At 41.2% G+C, this 17,596-nt stretch overlaps 1 long non-coding RNA gene across 1 annotated transcript in view; it reads left to right on the top strand.

The window, feature by feature from the left end:
* Positions 1-17,596, top strand: part of LOC122704074 — a 110,072-nt gene that overhangs the window by 65,346 nt on the left and 27,130 nt on the right. The window contains exon 2 of the long non-coding RNA XR_006343707.1: positions 13,148-13,247. This is a non-coding gene — a long non-coding RNA (uncharacterized LOC122704074). The remainder of the gene's footprint in view (positions 1-13,147; positions 13,248-17,596) is intronic.

Here is a 17,596-nt window from a genome sequence, read left to right as displayed (position 1 = left end):
TTATAGATATAGATAATTTTATTACTTTTGTCTTTTAACCTCTCTGTTCGGTTTATAAGTGGTTGATCTTCTGTATGTGTGTTTTACTGTATGTTTATATTAACCAGTGGGGTTTTTCCTTTCATAAATTTTGTATTTGTATTTATGGTCTTTTCTTTTCCACTTAGAGAAATCCCTTTAATATTTCTTTTAAAGCCACTTTAGTGCTACTGAGCTGTTTTAGCTTTTGCTTGTCTTAAAACTCTATATTTCTCCTTCAAATCTGAATGATAGTTTGGTTCAACAGAGTATTCTTGGTTTTAGGGTCTTTCCCTTTCATCTCTTTAAATATATTGTATAAGAGTTGCCTTATACATAACTAACTAGTTGCATTTGACTTTTGATTTTAAGATTTTCTCTTTAAGTTTTGCCACTGTAACCACAGTGTTTCTTTGCATGGATCTCTGGGTTCATCTTATTTGGGAGACTCTCTGTGCTTCCTAGATCTGCAAGTCTAGTCCTTTCCAGTTTAGGAATGTTTTCACCTATTATGTCTTCTAATAAGTTCTCTTCCCTTTTGTCTTTCTGGAATATCTATAGTATGAATGTTAGTATGCTTGGTATTGTCCCAAAGGTCTCATCCTCATTTAAAAATTTTTTTCTTTTTCTTTTCAGATTAGGTGATTTCTACTATACCTTCTTACAGTTTGCTGATTCATTCTTCTGTATCCTCAAATCTACTCTTGATTTCTTATAAATTAAAAAAAAAGTATATTTATTTGTTTCAGTTATTATATTCTTCAGTTTCATTTGGTTCCTTTATGTATTTTCTAACTCTTCATTAAACTTCTCACTGTGTTCATCCATTCTTTTGAGTTTGTTGAATATCTTTATGATTATTACCACGAACTCTTTATTAGGTAGATTATCTCCCCTTTGCTTAATTCTTTTGGGGTTTTATCTTGTTCTTTTGTTTGAAATATATTCCTCTGTTTCCTCATTTTGCCCAATTTGCTGTTTTTATTTCTATGTGGTAGGTAGATCAGTTATGTTTCCCTATTGTGGAGAAATAGCCTTATGTAGGAGCTGTCCTTTGGGGCCCAACAGTATATTCCTCTCTGGTGAGAGCTATATGCTCTAGGGGCACCCTATATGTGGCCTGTATGGGCCCTTTTGTCCTGGTGGGGACTACTGTGGGTGCACTGCTAGGTGGGACTGGTTCCTGGCCCAGTTAGCTGCCAGGCCTGCCTCATGTGGAGGTTGCTGGGCTGCTGCTAAGCAGGGCCAGGTTCTTGTGTGGCTGGATATGGAGCTTTGGGGAAGGGCTAGGACTGGTGAAGGCCCACTGGCGGGTGGGTCGGGCCCTAGGCATGCTGGTGGGAGGGGCCCTGTCCTAAGGTATCCAGCTATAGGACCCATTGTGGGGTCCTTGGGCTGGTGTATCCCTGCTGGTAGGGGCTGGGTCCCCAAGTGGCTGGCTAATCAACCTGGGGCATCTTGGGACTGATGCTTACTTACAGGTAGGCAGGTAATCCTTGGTACTTTTAGGCTACAGGTAGGACTCCAAAATAGTGTGTGTGAGCAGTAGTACACTTGTGTTAGGATGGTCTCCCTCCAGTGACTGGCCCCTGGTTTATGTCTCCTGGAGAAGGCCTAGTTGCTTCCCGCTTCTCTGGGAGCCTCTGCAAGATCAACAAGTGAGTTTGATCTAGGCTTCTTTCAAGTCACTGCCTCTGTGCTGGGTTTTAGAGTATGTGAGGTTTTGTGTGCACCCTTTAAGAGTGGAGTCTGTGTTTCCTACAGCCCTTTGACTGTCCTATATTTAAGCCCTGTGCCCTTCAAAGCCACATGTTTTGAGGGGGTTATCTTCCAGCTCAGGACTGCCAGGCTAGGGAGAACCTCTGCAATTGTGATTGTTTTCCTTTTTGTAGGTTGCTTACCTGGGAGTGGGGGTCTTGACTATACTGTCTCTGCCCCTGCAACCCATGTCATTATGGTTCCTTCTTTATATCATTAGTTGTGGAATTTTTTTTGCTTGTCTCCAGGTCTATTCTCATTAATAGTTGCTTTGTAAATAGTTGTAATTTTGGTATGACTTTGGGAGGAGATGAGCTCAGTGTCTTCCTACTCTGCCATCTTGTCCACACTCCAAACAGATTTTAAAGCAGAATTATAAAGAAACTGTCAAGTCAACACGGTCTGGGGTATCAGGAAGATAGGACCTTTTTCTACAGGATGCTTGTTTGCTTTGGAGAGTAGAATGTGCATTTGTGGAGTGTTCTCTACTCTCCTCTGGAAAGCAGCAAGCACTCTTTGTTGGCCAGTGTTTGTTTCCCTCCAGTAGAATGTTAAGCATGGAGGAGGCAGATGGTTACAGCACTGAATAGCAGCCAAGCCGCTTTTCTTACAAAGATCATTCTACAAACCTCACCTCCCTCAGCAGTCAGGGTTACTGGATATAGTGGTTTGGCTTAAAGAAGCAGGAAACCAGCAAGGTGCTTAGGGAAAGCATTAGGTTGGACTTGACTGTGGCTTTGCCCCACATAAGGGTGTATGTGTGGGAGCCTGGCAGCATCTAAGGGGCTTAGTTCCCCCTTCTGCACAGTGGGAGAAGGGATTGGATAATCTCTGGGGTCTCCTTTAGATCAAACTCTTCAGAATTCATGATTTGAGATTCCAGATCCAAGAAAAGACTGCCATGGCTGGCTCAGACTGAGCCAGGGCCAGGAGGTGGCAGCATCTGCCCTGTTCAGAGCCCATAGCCTCCAGCTGCAGCCTTGGGCTCTGGGCTGTTACTGCTGTAGAGCTGGGGTGGACATCATGCTGCACTTCTGATTGGACTCTTCACTTACGTCCCACCGCAGGTTGCTTGTAGTTGCCTGGGTCATGACTGCCAGCAGGCTGCCAGGCCCCGAGTACAGGAAGCACCAGTTGCTCCCTCTCTGCTTGTGTCTGACTTCACCTGGCATGACATACACAAACCAGGGCACACTCATCCCCAGTGAGGCCCTGGTGACGGGCTCATATCCGGGCAGCTCTCTGAAGCTCCTTGACTCAGACTGGGATCTCCCCAGGGCAAGTGAGAGCAGCATCCATGAGTAAGCGCCTGTGTTCACCCACACTGAATTTATGCTCCTATCTCCCAGGGACCCCTGTGCTGTTTCTAACAGATAGATGTATTTGCTCAAGGCAGAAATGGAAATGCCTGATGCCTGGCATGACTGATCCAAGCACAGAGAAAGTGACTTGGTGAGCTCCCTCAACTCATAGGGGAGCTTTTACTAAATGGGGATGGATATAGACAGTGAAAATACAGTGGAATGTTTATATTGCAAGGGTCTTGTGAGATGTTCTAGTTCAGTCTGCTGGGCATCACTCAGGAAGCTTTTTAAAGATAAGTAGCTCCAGCCCCACTGAATAAAGATCTCTGGTGTTGGAAGCCTGGAATCTATATTTTTTAATAAGCTCCTCATGTCTGTCTAATGTAGCTGGTCTATAGAAAGGCATTTAAAAGCCTCCATACCATCTAGTCTGTAACAGTGCATTCAGAAAGCTAATTAGAAACACAAATCTAAGGGTGAGGCCTAGCACTGTTTTAACAAGCTCTCCAGGTGTAGAGGTGACCAGGTCATCCTGGTTTGCCTAGAACTTTTCCTGGTTTTAGCACTAAAATTTCGATGTCCCAGGACCTCCGTCAGTCATGGCAACACCAGATGGTTGGTTTCTTCATGAGGTGACTTTTGTGCATGCTGAAGTTTGAGCAGCACTGGAAGCAAAATTTATTTCCCAGTTGAGGAGATGGTGGCCAGAATGGAAGCAGTTTGCTCATGGACATGCAATGAGCTAGTGGAAGAGATGGGACAAGGCCTCCAGGCCAGCATCCTTGCTATTCTTAGAAACACTTTGCTGTAAGTTTCTGTCTCACTGTTTCCTACTTTCTGCTAGGAGCTAACCCTGGAGGGGCTCATTATGGAGTGGCCATATTCAGGGTGAATAATCTGTATTCTGTGGCCTAACTAGAGTGAGGTGTGCAACTGTGACAGGTTCAGGTGCCATCAGACTTTAATGAATTCTTCCAGGGCTTCTCTTGGCTCAGGTGGAGAAGGTGATTTACAGTTTAATGCATTTTCATTTGACCATAATCCCTGGCATATCAGCGTTACTGAGATGGAGAATCCTTGAGAAGGGATTATTAACCCAGGGGCTTTGGTCCAACCGAGTCAGGGTCCCTGACTGCTCTGCTACCTGTAGGGTCCCCCCAGAGGCCCTGGGATAAATCCTAGATTACTCCGTTTGTCTTGTCATGACAGGCTGTGCCTGATTATCAACACCAGTTTTGATTTGTTTATTCCAGAGTGCCCACTACATTGCCAATTAGCTGGGAATGGAGTAACAGTCCAGCAGGCTCTTGTGATACAGTGATTTTCAGACTGGAGCACGTGGCAGACTCACCTGGATGGCTTGTTAAAGCCCTGCTGCCAGACTCCACCTCCAGAGCGATTGGTGATTGGTACATTATTAGTATTTCTAAGTGACTTTATCATGTGATATTTTATTATTGATATCACCAGCTTGGTCTTAACTATATAAGGTAGGGCAATAGATGATTTCTAAGGAGTCTCCTGTTAGCAGAAATTTTTACTTATGGACAAAGAATATATGTCTTGATATGTGATGTGCTTTCATTATCACTATTGCCTCTCCCCCTCAGCACCCAGTATGTAGGCTATTATTTAAATCTCACAAATAGAGAACAGTTCTCTTGATGTAAAGGTTTATCATGTTAAGTCTCGGGGAAGAAAGAAAACTAACATCTATTCAGAACCTCTTGTTTCAGCTATCACAAGAACAGAAATATTAAGCCTTTTGTACTTGAAGCCTCTTTATCTTGGTGTGTTGTGCCAGAGTCTCCTGATATCCTTATTACCTCCCTGGCCACCCTTCTCAACCCCCTTTACTAGCTCCTGCTCTTCCTGACTTCTTAGGATCGGTATGCTCAAAGCTTGGGCTTAGGCTCTCTCTCCCTGGGGAATAGGAGAAGGTGGTGGCACCCCACTCCAGTACTCTTGCCTGGAAAATCCCATGGACGGAGGAGCCTGGTAGGCTGCAGTCCATGGGGTCATGAAGAGTCGGACACGACTGAGCGACTTCACTTTCACTTTTCACTTTCATGCATTGGAGAAGGAAATGGCAATCCACTCCAGTATTCTTGCCTGGAGAATCCCAGGGACGGGGGAGCCTGGTGGGCTGCCGTCTATGGGGTCGCACAGAGTTGGGCATGACTAAAGCGACCTAGCAGCAGCAGCAGCCCCGGGGGATATCATCAGTCTCCTCAGTTTAAAATCCCGTTAGTATGCTAGTGACTCCAAATTATACCTTCAGTGTGGACCTCTCTTCTAAGTTCCATCTGCTTACCTGACAGCTTTACTTAGATGTCTGCAGACAGCACATATGAAACATGCCTAAAACCATATTATATATAAAATCTACTTCTCTATCTCCATGGTCTGTTCTCCAGTCTGTGCTCCCACCATCATCGGTCTTCTAAGAAATACACTGATCTCCTTCTACTTTATTCCACTGCAACCAGATGATGCTCTTTTTTTTCCCCAGATGATGCTCTTAAAATGAAAAGCAGACAGTCTTTCCCATACTGAAACCCTTTTAGAGACTCCCTATTCCGGGAGTGCCTCTTCCCAGGTGGCACTAGTAGTAAAGAAACCGCCTGCCAGTGCAAGAGATGTAAGAGATGAGAGTTTGATCCCAGGTTTGGGAAGAGCCCCTGGAGGAGGGCATGGCAACCTATTCCAGTATTCTTGCCTGGAGAATCCCATGGACAGAGACACCTGGCAGGTTATGGTTGGTAGGGTCACAAAGAGTCGGACACGACTGAAGCGACTTAGCATGCACGCATTCATATTCCTCACAGTGGCCCACAAGGCCCTGCAGGAGCAGGCTGTGCCAGCCTTCTAGCCCCATCTCATGCTGTGTTTCCCTGAAGACCACATGCTCCAGCTGTATACTTTCTTTTGGTTTCTGGAACACAACAAACTTTGTTATACCTTTGGATGTGTTGTTGGATATATTGTTCTCTCTATTTGAATGTATGTTCTTCCACTGTCTTGGTGTGACTGGCTGTTCATCTTGCAGGTTTTAGCTTAAAACATCATGATCTTCAAACATCCTTCTCTGACTATACCTTTGTAAGCAGGTGTTCCATGACTTATCATTTTCTGTTTCAGCTTCTTGTTTACATCTGTCTTTAACCTTACAATCTGTACTTATTGTATGCTTTTGGTCTGATTACATGTGTCTTATCTTGCTTCCTAATTGGGCTGTGGACTGTGTAAGGGCAGGGAGTTGACAGTGGGAAAGAAGCTGGCTTTACTGCCTGGTGCCCAGAGCAGGCCCTTAAGAGAGGGAATGAATGTATCAGATTCCATCTGGAGAGTATATTAGCTCTGTTCAGGGGTACCAACCATGGGAAAGAAGGAAAGAAGAATGGAGGAAGAGATAGAAGGTTTCAGACTTGAGGAGTCATGAGCATTGCCAGCAAATAACGGTGCCTTTGAATTTTGCTTTAGACTGGCATGGCTTCAGGTTTCTCAACTTACCTGGAGCACAAGGTCTAGTCATGAGCCTGCTTGGAAACATTTCACAGACCTTCTTACTGGGGGTCTTATTCTTATTCTTATTCCTGAGCATCTCAGTGGTTTCTTTTGTGGTCCTACATGTGGTGGCAGTATTTTAGTCCATCACAGATCTGTGCCTTCTGGAATGAGTTTAAAGAAAGGAGGACCTTGCTTGTGCTGGAGAAGTGCTCATGCAGGGTGGGCAGACAGTTTCTGTCTCTCCTTGACTGTCTGCCTCTCTTGTGCCTGGAATACTCAGCCAAGAAAAAGTCCCTATCTCAGCAACTAGTGGGGTTGCACAGAGTCAGACACGACTGAAGCGACTTAGCAGCATCAGCAGCAGCAGCAGAGAGAGCAAGAGATATGAAAGTTAGTATTGTGCATTTGAGGAGCAATAGGAGGAAGCAGTGGGCTTCCCTGGTGGTTCAGATGGTAAAGAATCCACATGCAATGTGGGAGACTTGGGTTTGATCCCTGGGTTGGGGAGATCTAGAATCTTCTAGAATGGCAACCCACTCCAGTATTCTTGCCTGGAAAATTCCGTTGTCAGAGGAGCCTGATGGGCTACAGTCCATGGGGTTGCAAAGAGTTGGACACGACTGAGCGACTCAGCACAGGACACAGCACAGGAGGAAGCAGTAGGTTCTGACTGTGAGGGAGTAAGAGAAGATTGAAGATGCAGAGTTCTGCTTTGAACATGACATGTCAGCTTCTTAGCTAGGTCTGAGCCTGGGTATGAGCACCACAAGGTGTCTTGGTGTCTGCTTATCATTTATTCATTCCTGTATTCCTGTAGTCATTCATTCCTTCATCAAATATTTATTGAGCACTTGTGATTGGCACTTTACTAGGCACTGTGGAGACAAAGATAAATTGGATACAATTCCTGCTCTTGAGAGTCACAAAACTCATTACAGTCATTATGGTAAGAACAAGCATAGCTGTATGCATAAGTCCTGTGTGAACACAGAAGAGGAGTCCTAACTCAGCCTGTATGGTCAGAGGAAGCTTCTGGAAGGAATTAACACTGAAACTGAAACTTTGAGAAGTTAGCTAAATGGAGAATAGGGGAAGGAAGTGCATAAGTATATTTATTAACTCTATAATTATTGATTGAGCCCTACTCTTTGCCAGGCACTGTGATAGTATCTCCTTCTTTCGGAAGCTACCCAGGAAACAATTGAATGTCTAATTACTAAGCTTGAGGGGTGGGGAACAAGGAACTATGGGAGAAGCATAATGTAGTGACTTAAAGCATGGATTCTGGTCAGACAGAAGTGAAATTGGTTTTAAATCTAGGCTTTTACCACTCACTATGTGACATGAGCAAGTTACTAAAGTCCCTTCACTTCAGGTTTCTTATCTGTACAATGGGGGCAGTGATAAACACCTACTGTTGTTGTGAGGCTACAGTGAAAATTTTATATTAATGCATTTAACATGAAGCCAGCACATAGTAAACAATAAATGATAACTGTCACTGTCATTATTATCATTGTAATAAATTATATAATTAACTTCAATGTTTTTTCCTCACTTCCAAGTGAGAGAATTCAGTGTCATTTCCCATTTCCTTGTTGCTTACAGTGTCTCTTCATGGGAAAAGTATACATCTCAGTCCAATGGCGGTGAACTTGTCTGTGTGACATAGTTTGGTCAACAGGTATTAGCAGAATGTCATGTGTACCATGTCTGAGGAGAAGTTTATTAGAAGTATTGTATATTTCCAAAGAATGTCTTGTTATACATTGGGACTGCTCCAACAGTCTGGGTCTTGAAATGAGAAGACTCAGGGAAGAGCATGAAGCCACTGTCATGGGAAAAAGTTAAGAGCTAGTCATAAGTCATTAGATTTTGCAGTTGTTATTGTAGCAAAGATGACTGATAATATTATCATCCTTTCATAGGAGAGGAGAATTAAGGAAGATTTTTTGGAGAAAAGTATTTCTAGGTTGAGCTCTGAAGATATTCTGAATACTCTTTTCACGTAGAGAATCTGGATGGGAAGTATTCCAGGGGGAGGGCAAAAACCTGTGATGATCTTGAATTCAGGAGGAGTGTTGCTCATTAGAGAAATGGAAAAGAAGTTGAGAATGGCTGAAGAATGAGAAAGGGAGAGTGGAAATAAGTACATTAGAGAGAGAATTGGGGCCACATGAAGCGCCTTGTAAGCCCTGATAAGAAATTGGCACTTTTCTCCTAAAGATAATGAAAGACCATTTCATGATCTGCTTTTGAATTTTAGAAAAATCATGCTGACTAATTGCAAAGACAAGGTTAGTGAGGCAAGGAGACTTAAGTCTGGCAGAAGTCCAGGAAAAGAATTGTGGGCATGAGGGCACAGAGGGAAGTGGATAAATGTGAAGTGTGTTTAGAATGACGTGACAAGTTCTTATGTGAAATTTGAGGATAAGGAGTCAATGATAAAGCCCAGAGTTAGGTGGCTGGTGTTGATGGAGAACATAGATAGGAAATGAGCATTGTAAGGGAGGCACGTGAGGAATATGTTTTGACCGTTTGGGTTTCCAGGTACCTGAGAAACATTGATATTCCTTCTAACAACAGCAGTGCGCCCAGCTAAAAGCTACACTCTACCGCTTTTCTTATAGCTCAGGAAAGGGGAAATGTCAAGAGGAAGTGATCGTGCCAGTGATGTATGAAAATGCAAACTTGTTCTGAATTCTCCAGCAGATTTCAACTTTTCACTCACTGGCTTGAACAGTGTTGTATGTCATCTTAGATTTGGTTTGTATTCTCCACAAACATTTTTCTTGTGTGATATGTTACTTTTGTTATGCTGTAACTTGCTTTTTTCTTTTAACTCAACAGTATGTCTTAGAACCTATCCATGTTGTCACATATAGACCTTGATCATTCTTTTTAAGAGGTTCATGGTATTCCAGTATGAATCTATTATTGGTCATCTGATCATTCTCCCATTGATAGATGTATGTAGAGTTGGGTTTGTTTGTTTCCAGGTTTTGCTTATACAGCCAGTATCATGAGGGCATCTTTGTACTTGCCTCTGTTTTCTAAGAGCTTTGTAAATGTTTCTTACAAAAACAATCTAACAAATAATGCTTGAGACAAATGGAATTTTGTTAGATTGTTTTTGTAAGAAATATTTACAAATAATGCCTGAGACAAATGGAATAAGAAGGGTCAGCAGATAGGCATGTTTTTAGTTTTAATAGATGCTGTCAATTGACCTTCAGTGTTGTATTGATTTTTGTCTCCTACTAGTGATGCAGCAGAGTACCTGTTTTCCTATATTCTTTTCCCACATGATATTGTACTACTTAACATTTAGATCATCTGTAAGTTTATATTTGCATGTCTATTAGCAAGATTGTGCATTTTCTATTTATTTATTTCTCATTTGTAAATCATCTATGAACTGTTTGCTCATATCCCCAGACAATACTTTTTAACTAGGCTGTTTTTTTCTTGTTGACTCTCCAGGGTGTTTGAATACTGTGGATACTCGTCCTTTTCTATATTTACAAATGCTTTATTGAAGTTTTAAAATAATTATTTAGTGCTGTATTTTAGTATATAACATTTGAAAAAATAAGATTTATTTATCTCTATGATTTTTACTTTTGGCATCCTTATTCCCAAGGACATCAAAATATTATCTTATATTTTCTTCTACTTCTTTTATGGCTTTCTGTTTTACATTTTATTCCATTCAGAAGTTATTTTTATTACCATATGACATAGGTATATAACTGTTTGCCCTCCTCAAAGAGAGAGCCTCCTGCTATAATACCACTTTTTCAGTAATCCATCTTTCCTCTACTTATTAGAAATGCTATATAATTTATCAAATTTCCATACCTACGAAGGTCTGTTTCTGATTCTCTGTGTGTTCCATTGATCTATTCCTTACAGTGATAGATGGGTTATGTTTACCTCTTCAAATCCATTCTCTACCCTTTTTCACCCTGCCAATTGCCCTGCTTCCCAGGTGGTGCTCGTGGCAGAGAACCCATCTGCCAGTGCCGGAGATGTAAGAGATGCTGATTCTATCCCTGGGTCCGGAAAATCCTCTGGAGAAGGAAATGGCAACCCACTTCAGTATTCTTTCCTGGAGAATCCCATGGACAGAGGGGCCTTGCAGGCTACAGTCCATGGGGTTGCAGAGAGTCGGACATGACTGAAGTGACTTAGCATGCACGTGCATAACTACCCTGGGAAGCTGTGTGGAGTACATGGACTATATTAAGAGACACTACTACACTTGGACTTCTAGGTGGGTTTGGCCAATAAGGGGCCTCCAGTAACAGATGGAGGGAGTGAGCAAGATGAGGTTGGGGTACTTATTCTCCTGGCTCTCTTCCTACAGGGTTGCTCTTTGGCCTGACTGTGTCCCCTGCTATGAGAGGGCGCACATCCTCATGACTCCTTTCTTCTAGATTTTGGATTAGGGATTATCTTCCTATGGGGTAATGGCCCCATTGTTGCATGTTCTGGCATAGGGATGGCATTCTTCTTTGTGATTTCCTTAGAGCCTATCTATATTGTGTGAATAGCAGGTGTGTAAATAGTCCCTTTATCAACATCCCCCTTCTCTCCCCAGAATCATCCTAATCTGAGTGTGCTCTTAGTCTCTTATTGGGACCCTGTATAATACAGTTACTTTGAGATTCTGATTGGGATTGAATTGAATACATAGATTGTTTTGGGGAGAGGTGAAATATAATATTAAATCTCTACATAAACATGATTGGTCTCTATTCATGCCTTTAAAAACTTTTCAGTAAGGTTTTATTTATTTTTTTTAATAAAAAATGCTTTGCATTATTTTTGTTAGGTTTATTTTTAGGTAGCTTTTTCTGTCATGAGTAAGATTTTTATTCTAAAATATTTTAAATTGATAAATCCTAGTTTGTAGAAAAATCATTGATTTTTGTGTAGTGATCTAAGTACTTTGCTAAACTCCCTCATGAATTCCAATTATTTTCCAGTTGATTTTCTTCAATTTTCTAGGTATACAATCTAATCTGTGAATAATAGCAATTTTATTTTCTTTACAATTTTTAAATAACTTTAATTTCTTTCTTTGACAGTTTTTCTTCTTTGGCACTGTGTTGAATAATGTCAGTGACAATAAGCATTCTTTTCTTACATGATATTGATAAGTGTCTTCACCTAATTAAGAACTTTACCATCTATTTCTTATCTGCTACAAGTTTTCAGAATAATAAACAGCTATTGACTTGTATTAGCTGCTATTTTTTAAATCAGTGTGCTTTTTATTAGTCCACAAATTCACTTTATATACTTTTGAAAAGTTTAGTACATAATAGTAGAAAAGATATTCTATTTAAAGACAGTATTTGAAGTGGATTTTCAGAAAATAGGTTAGGAACCATGTAGTTGGAAATGCTCTCAAAGTGACTTCCAAGAAAAACCCATAATAGCAACAACCATATAGTGAGTGCTTACTCTGTATTAGGAACTGTTCTAAGTGATTAAAGAAAAGCTTTAAATGTTGATATAATTTTCGGTGTGTAGAAAAGTTGCAAAAAATAATACATAGAATATAGAATATTAATATACTCTTCATCAAGCTTTTTGTAAATGTTGACATCTTACTGTAACCATAGCACAGTTCTCAAAACCAGAAAATTGACACTGATGCAAGACTAATAACTAATCTATAGACCTCATTTGAATTTCATCAGTTTTCCCACTAATGTTCTTTTTCTGGTCCAGGATCTAATCCAGGATTTCACACTGAATTGGCACATGTCTCTGACTCCTTCAGTCTGATGGTTTCTTCGATTTTCTTTGCCTTTCATGACCTTGGCACTTTTAAAACATCCATGCCAGTTATTTTGTAAAATATATTTCATTTTAGGTTTGTCTGATGTTTTCTTTTGAGTAGATTGATGTTAATCATCTTTGTCAAGAATACCACAGAGGTAATGTGCCCTTTTTAGTGCATCATATCTGGGGACATGTTATTGGTTTTTCTTATTACTGGTAATGTTAACTTCAACCATATAATTAGGATGCTGCCTGCCAGAATTATCCAACATAGCAGTCATTCTTTTCCTCTCATAATTAATAAGAATTAACTAATTGATTAATTTGTAATTAATTACAGTCTCATGGGGGAGATACTGTCCTGTTTCTCATCATACTTTTTAATCTACCATACTCTTTTATATTTTCTGCTCTTGGTCTTTCATTGAATTCTGGATATTGTTACAGATTTATCTTCAAGTTCTCTAATTTTCTCTTCAGTTATGTTTACTTTACTACTAAACACTTACTGTATTTTTAATTTTAAAATCTCTTATTGGCTCTTTGAAGATATTACTCACTTGAAAACCTTTTATTCCTATTTTATTGAAAAAATGTATATTTAATTTTTATGAGGATTTTAGCTGCATCTTTGAAAAGTCCTTTAAATTTTTTCTATGAATATTTCCCCTACATGGAACTTCTTTGCATTATTGGAGAGTTACCTTTTTTGTTCACCTTCATCTGATATTTAGTAGTTCTTGGTTCTCATTCATTTTTAGTGACAGCATTCTTTCCTGTGACCCTGGGACATGCTGATTTCTTTCCAAGTATCTAGATGCCCTCTCAGCTGGTGTCATCAGGTATTTCTTGGCATGGCAGGTAAGACAACCTCCTGTGCTTCCTGTTGTGGTGACCCACCAGTTTCCCGTGTTAGTCTTGCTTTGTCTTCCCAAGGAGTATTAGAATACCCTGTGGAATATTAGCTTATAACATGCCTTCCTTTCTACTTTTTCCCCCCAGTATGCCTCTCAACTTCAGATATACCAAATTTTCTCTTTTTGCATGTATTTTTAAAAATAAACTTTTAGGGATTTAAGGTAGAATGACAGGAAAGTAAACACTTACATAACACTTACTTTGCCGACAAAGGTCCGTCTAGTCAAAGCTATGGTTTTTCCAGTAGTCATGTATGAATGTGAGAGTTGGGCCATAAAGAAAGCTGAGCGCCAAAAAATTGATGCTTTTGAAGTGTGGTGTTGGAGAAGACTCTTGAGAGTCCCTTGGGCTGCGAGGAGATCAAACCAGTTACTCCTCAAGGAAATCAGTCATGAATATTCATTGGAAGAACTTATGCTGAAGCTGAAACTCCAATACTTGGCCACCTGATGCTAAGAACTGACTCATTTGAAAAGACCCTGATACTGGCAAAGATTGAAGGCAGGAGGAGAAAGGGACGACAGAGGATGAGACGGTTGGATGGCATCACCAACTCTTTGGACCTGAGTTTGAGTAGGCTCTGGGAGTTGGTAATGGGCAGGGAAGCCTGGCATACTGCAGTCTATGAGGTCACCAGGAGTTGGATATGACTGACTGAACTGAACTGAATGTATGCTATGTACTTAGTTAACACGCACTAGCTTATTTATTCCTTGCAACATCTCTGTGAAGTGGGTATTCTTTATCTACATTTTATAGATCAGGAGAATGAGGCACAGGGATACTAAGTGGCTTCCCCAAGATTACAGAACCAGAATACTGTCAAACTCAGGTCTTTAAATCGGATAGAAAGCTTCCTCTTGCACTTCTCTCCTTATCAACCAGTGGGTCCAGCAGCTTCTATAGCCTGAATGTCCCAAGGCATCATCCTACCACTCACTTAAACCCTATAACCATAGAGGGTGGAATTTTAAGAGCTGCAATTAGTTCTGCTAATATAACCCACATGACCCTCAGGAATGACATATTGGATTTTGGACCTTTTTCTTCCTGGCTCTGCTTCCCTGCTTCAACTACTGCTCTAGGACTGTGTTGTTGAAATAAGATTATTGTAGGAGTCAATTCCTTTGGGACCTTAGGGAAGTAATTTTTCCTCCTCTAAGCCTGTTTTTCTCATCTTTTGTAAATAAGTAGAGGATTGAGGGTGAAATGCATAGTGTGTGCTCAGTTGTGTCCGACTCTTTGAGACCGCATGGACTGTAGCCCGCCAGATTACTGGAGTGGGATTGCCATTTCCTACTCCAGGGCATCTTCCTGATCCAGTGATCGAACCCATGTCTCTTGCGTCTCCTGCATTGGCAGGCAGATTCTTTACCAGTTGCGCCACCTGGGATGGAAGAGGGAATTTTAAGATTTTTTTTCTTCTCTAGCTCTAAGGATTCTCTGACTCTATAATTCATAAATACTCATTTTTTACATTGTGTTTTGATGTTTTTTTTTAATTAATTAATTTATTTTTGGTTAGGCTGGGTCTTCATTGCTTTGCATGGGCTTTCTCTTGAGGCAAGCAGGGGCTACTCTCTCATTGGGGTGAGCAGGCTTTTCATTGTGGTGGCTTCACTTGTTGCCACGCACAGGCTCTAGGTGTGTGGGCTTAAGTAACTGTGGCATGTGACTTCAGTAGTTTCGGCTCCTGGGCTCTAGAGCACAGACTCAGTAGTTGTGGCACACAGGCTTAGTTGCTCCACAGCATGTGGGGTCTTTGCAGACCAAGGATCAAACCCATGTCCCCTGTATTGACAGGCAGATTGTTATCTACTGGGCCACTAGGGAAGTCTGTGTTTTGACGTGGTTTAATCTCCCTTTATTTACTTATCTTTTTGTATGAATCAGTCTAAAAATTCAATTAATACATTAAATTTTTGAACAATATAGAAGTACTTACAATGAAAAAAGTGTCTGGCTTTCCACCTTTCATCCTCCCAAATATTACTCCCTGAAGATAACCATGCCTGACTGTCTCTGGTTTTAAGAGTTCCTGGAGGTTATTTCCGTATCTCTAAATAATGTACATATTCCCATTACTTGATTTATGAGCTCCAGAAGTAATCTATTGGGCCCTACTTTGAAAGATAAGGATGTACCTCCCCTATGAGGTGAGAACCAGCTCTATGATCTCAGCTAAATCCCAGAGGTGGTGCCTCTGCAAGATGGGAAATTCCCCACATTTGGCTGCTGAGGCAATGTGGGTACCTTATTCAGGTTTGCAAAGATGAAAATGTTACCACAGCGAGTCACTGGAGGCAACTTATGACTGAGGAGGTGCTTTCTATCCTGGGGAATACTGGCTTGATTTTTAAAGAAGTTAATCAAGAGGAAGTATAGTGATTGTCTCAGAGCAGTATACAGTTTATTGCTCTCAAGAGGGCCTTGTGGCACTGGGGAGCCAAGGAATAGGAGTTTCTTTACTACATTCATGCTCTTGTTCCAAGCAGTGGGAAACAGCAAGGTTATCTGAGACAGCAATAGCTGAGTGTCAGGAAGTTCTCTGGCTATGCCCAGTGACTGGTATGGGAAAATTTTTGACCTATGCCATCACAGTAGGTTGAGTTTCCTCCTTCCTGCTGGGGACCAGGAGAGCATATTTTGGAACATTTGGACACAGGGACTGTGGATGGCAACTGGGAGAGGTGGCTGCTCTCTGACAATTAGATTGTGCCACAGGAGACCTGGGGAGGAGTAGGACAGAGAGGACAGTCTTACAGCTCTGATAATCTTTCTTATGGGGGTGGTCTTAGTAGTTCAGACTGTTGTCACATGCCTGTCACCTGTCAAGCTCTATGCATTTAAGGGTCATAGCTACCACTGAATTTTGCATTGGTATTCACTTCTCTGTGAGGCAAGGGCCTTCATCCCTCAGAGTTACATCACTAGTCCCTTCACCTCACTGCTGTCATCACCTATAACTCAAGGACTGCTATCATACACAGTGTGATGCTGGGACAGTCCTATGGACCTCAGCAGAAGGGAGATTGGGGACAGGCCACACACTTGCCTGCATCTTCCATCCTCCATCCCACCTCCATACAAAGCTGAATGTCTGGTAGCAATAAATTAAGGTAATTACAGAGTTAGAGGTAAAATGGTGATGAACCAATGCTTGCTTTGACTTTTTCCATAGTCCAAGGGGGGAAAACTCAACCAGGTAATTCAGCTTTTCACTGGAACCCCCCTGATACCTAGCCTTGCCTCCTGTGCTTCAGTATTCTTCTTCACCTCCTTTCTGAAAGACTTTTTCCATTATCCGACATAAAACTTCCACCTTTTGAAAACATAAAACTCATACCCTGTATCACAGAAATTGATCTCATCCCAGAATCTACTTCTTTCAGTATACCTCAAATCAGGTACTTGATCTGTAACAGCGTAAATAGGATGGGAAAGAGATACTTGGATGGGATAGTCCAGGGTGGAGTTTGGCACTCCAAGGTCTGATGCCCACTGGAGAGCCATCATTGTGACTGTAGGTCCCTTCTTTATTCCTTGTCTTCATACCTGCACATGAGTGTGCATGTACACACACACAGAGACATCTCACAGAGACACACAGTATTTCTCTGAAGCAGTGGTATAAAGGAAAAATAAACATTATCTTTTCTGCAATATCATCTGCATAAATTATGCTATCAGGAGCAGAGAGTGCTGTATCAATTGTTCTTTCTTCATCCTTCCATGTGTCCCAGGTCCATTGCTCTAAAGAGAAAGGTGGTCAAAGACCTTGGATATTTTCTTTTTTAATAATAATATCAAATTATAATATTAGTGATTTGATAATGATGTAATAATCATTTAATAGTCTTTTAAAATAATCATTTGACCTGAATGAATTCTTAGATATGGTGTCTTCCTCCCTCCATCTGTAGCAGTCACCTGGAAGTGATGGTGGTGGTGGTAGCAGTAGTGTTTCACCTACACGTATGAGCTGCTCTCATGCCACAACACTCCCTGATGACTGGTGTATTACCTTGTTTTGTATATCAGGAAGAGGAAACTCAAAGAGGCTTTCTGGTACCCCCAGGTAGAGCTGGCACTAGAACTCAGATCTAGTGAGTTGAGGCCTAGAATTCTTTCTACCACATTAACGTGGAAGACAACATCACAGAACATATATCTTGTTAAAATAGATTATGACTCCAGTAAAGAAGAAATTAGTGTGAGAATGTACAAGACAGGGGAATCTAGAGTTTAAAATAGATCAAGATATCATTAAATTTTATTTTCTAAGAGAACCT

Source organism: Cervus elaphus, chromosome 11, assembly GCF_910594005.1.
Source record: "Cervus elaphus chromosome 11, mCerEla1.1, whole genome shotgun sequence".
NCBI lineage: Eukaryota > Metazoa > Chordata > Mammalia > Artiodactyla > Cervidae > Cervus > Cervus elaphus.
This window is presented reverse-complemented; position numbering and strand designations above follow the sequence as displayed.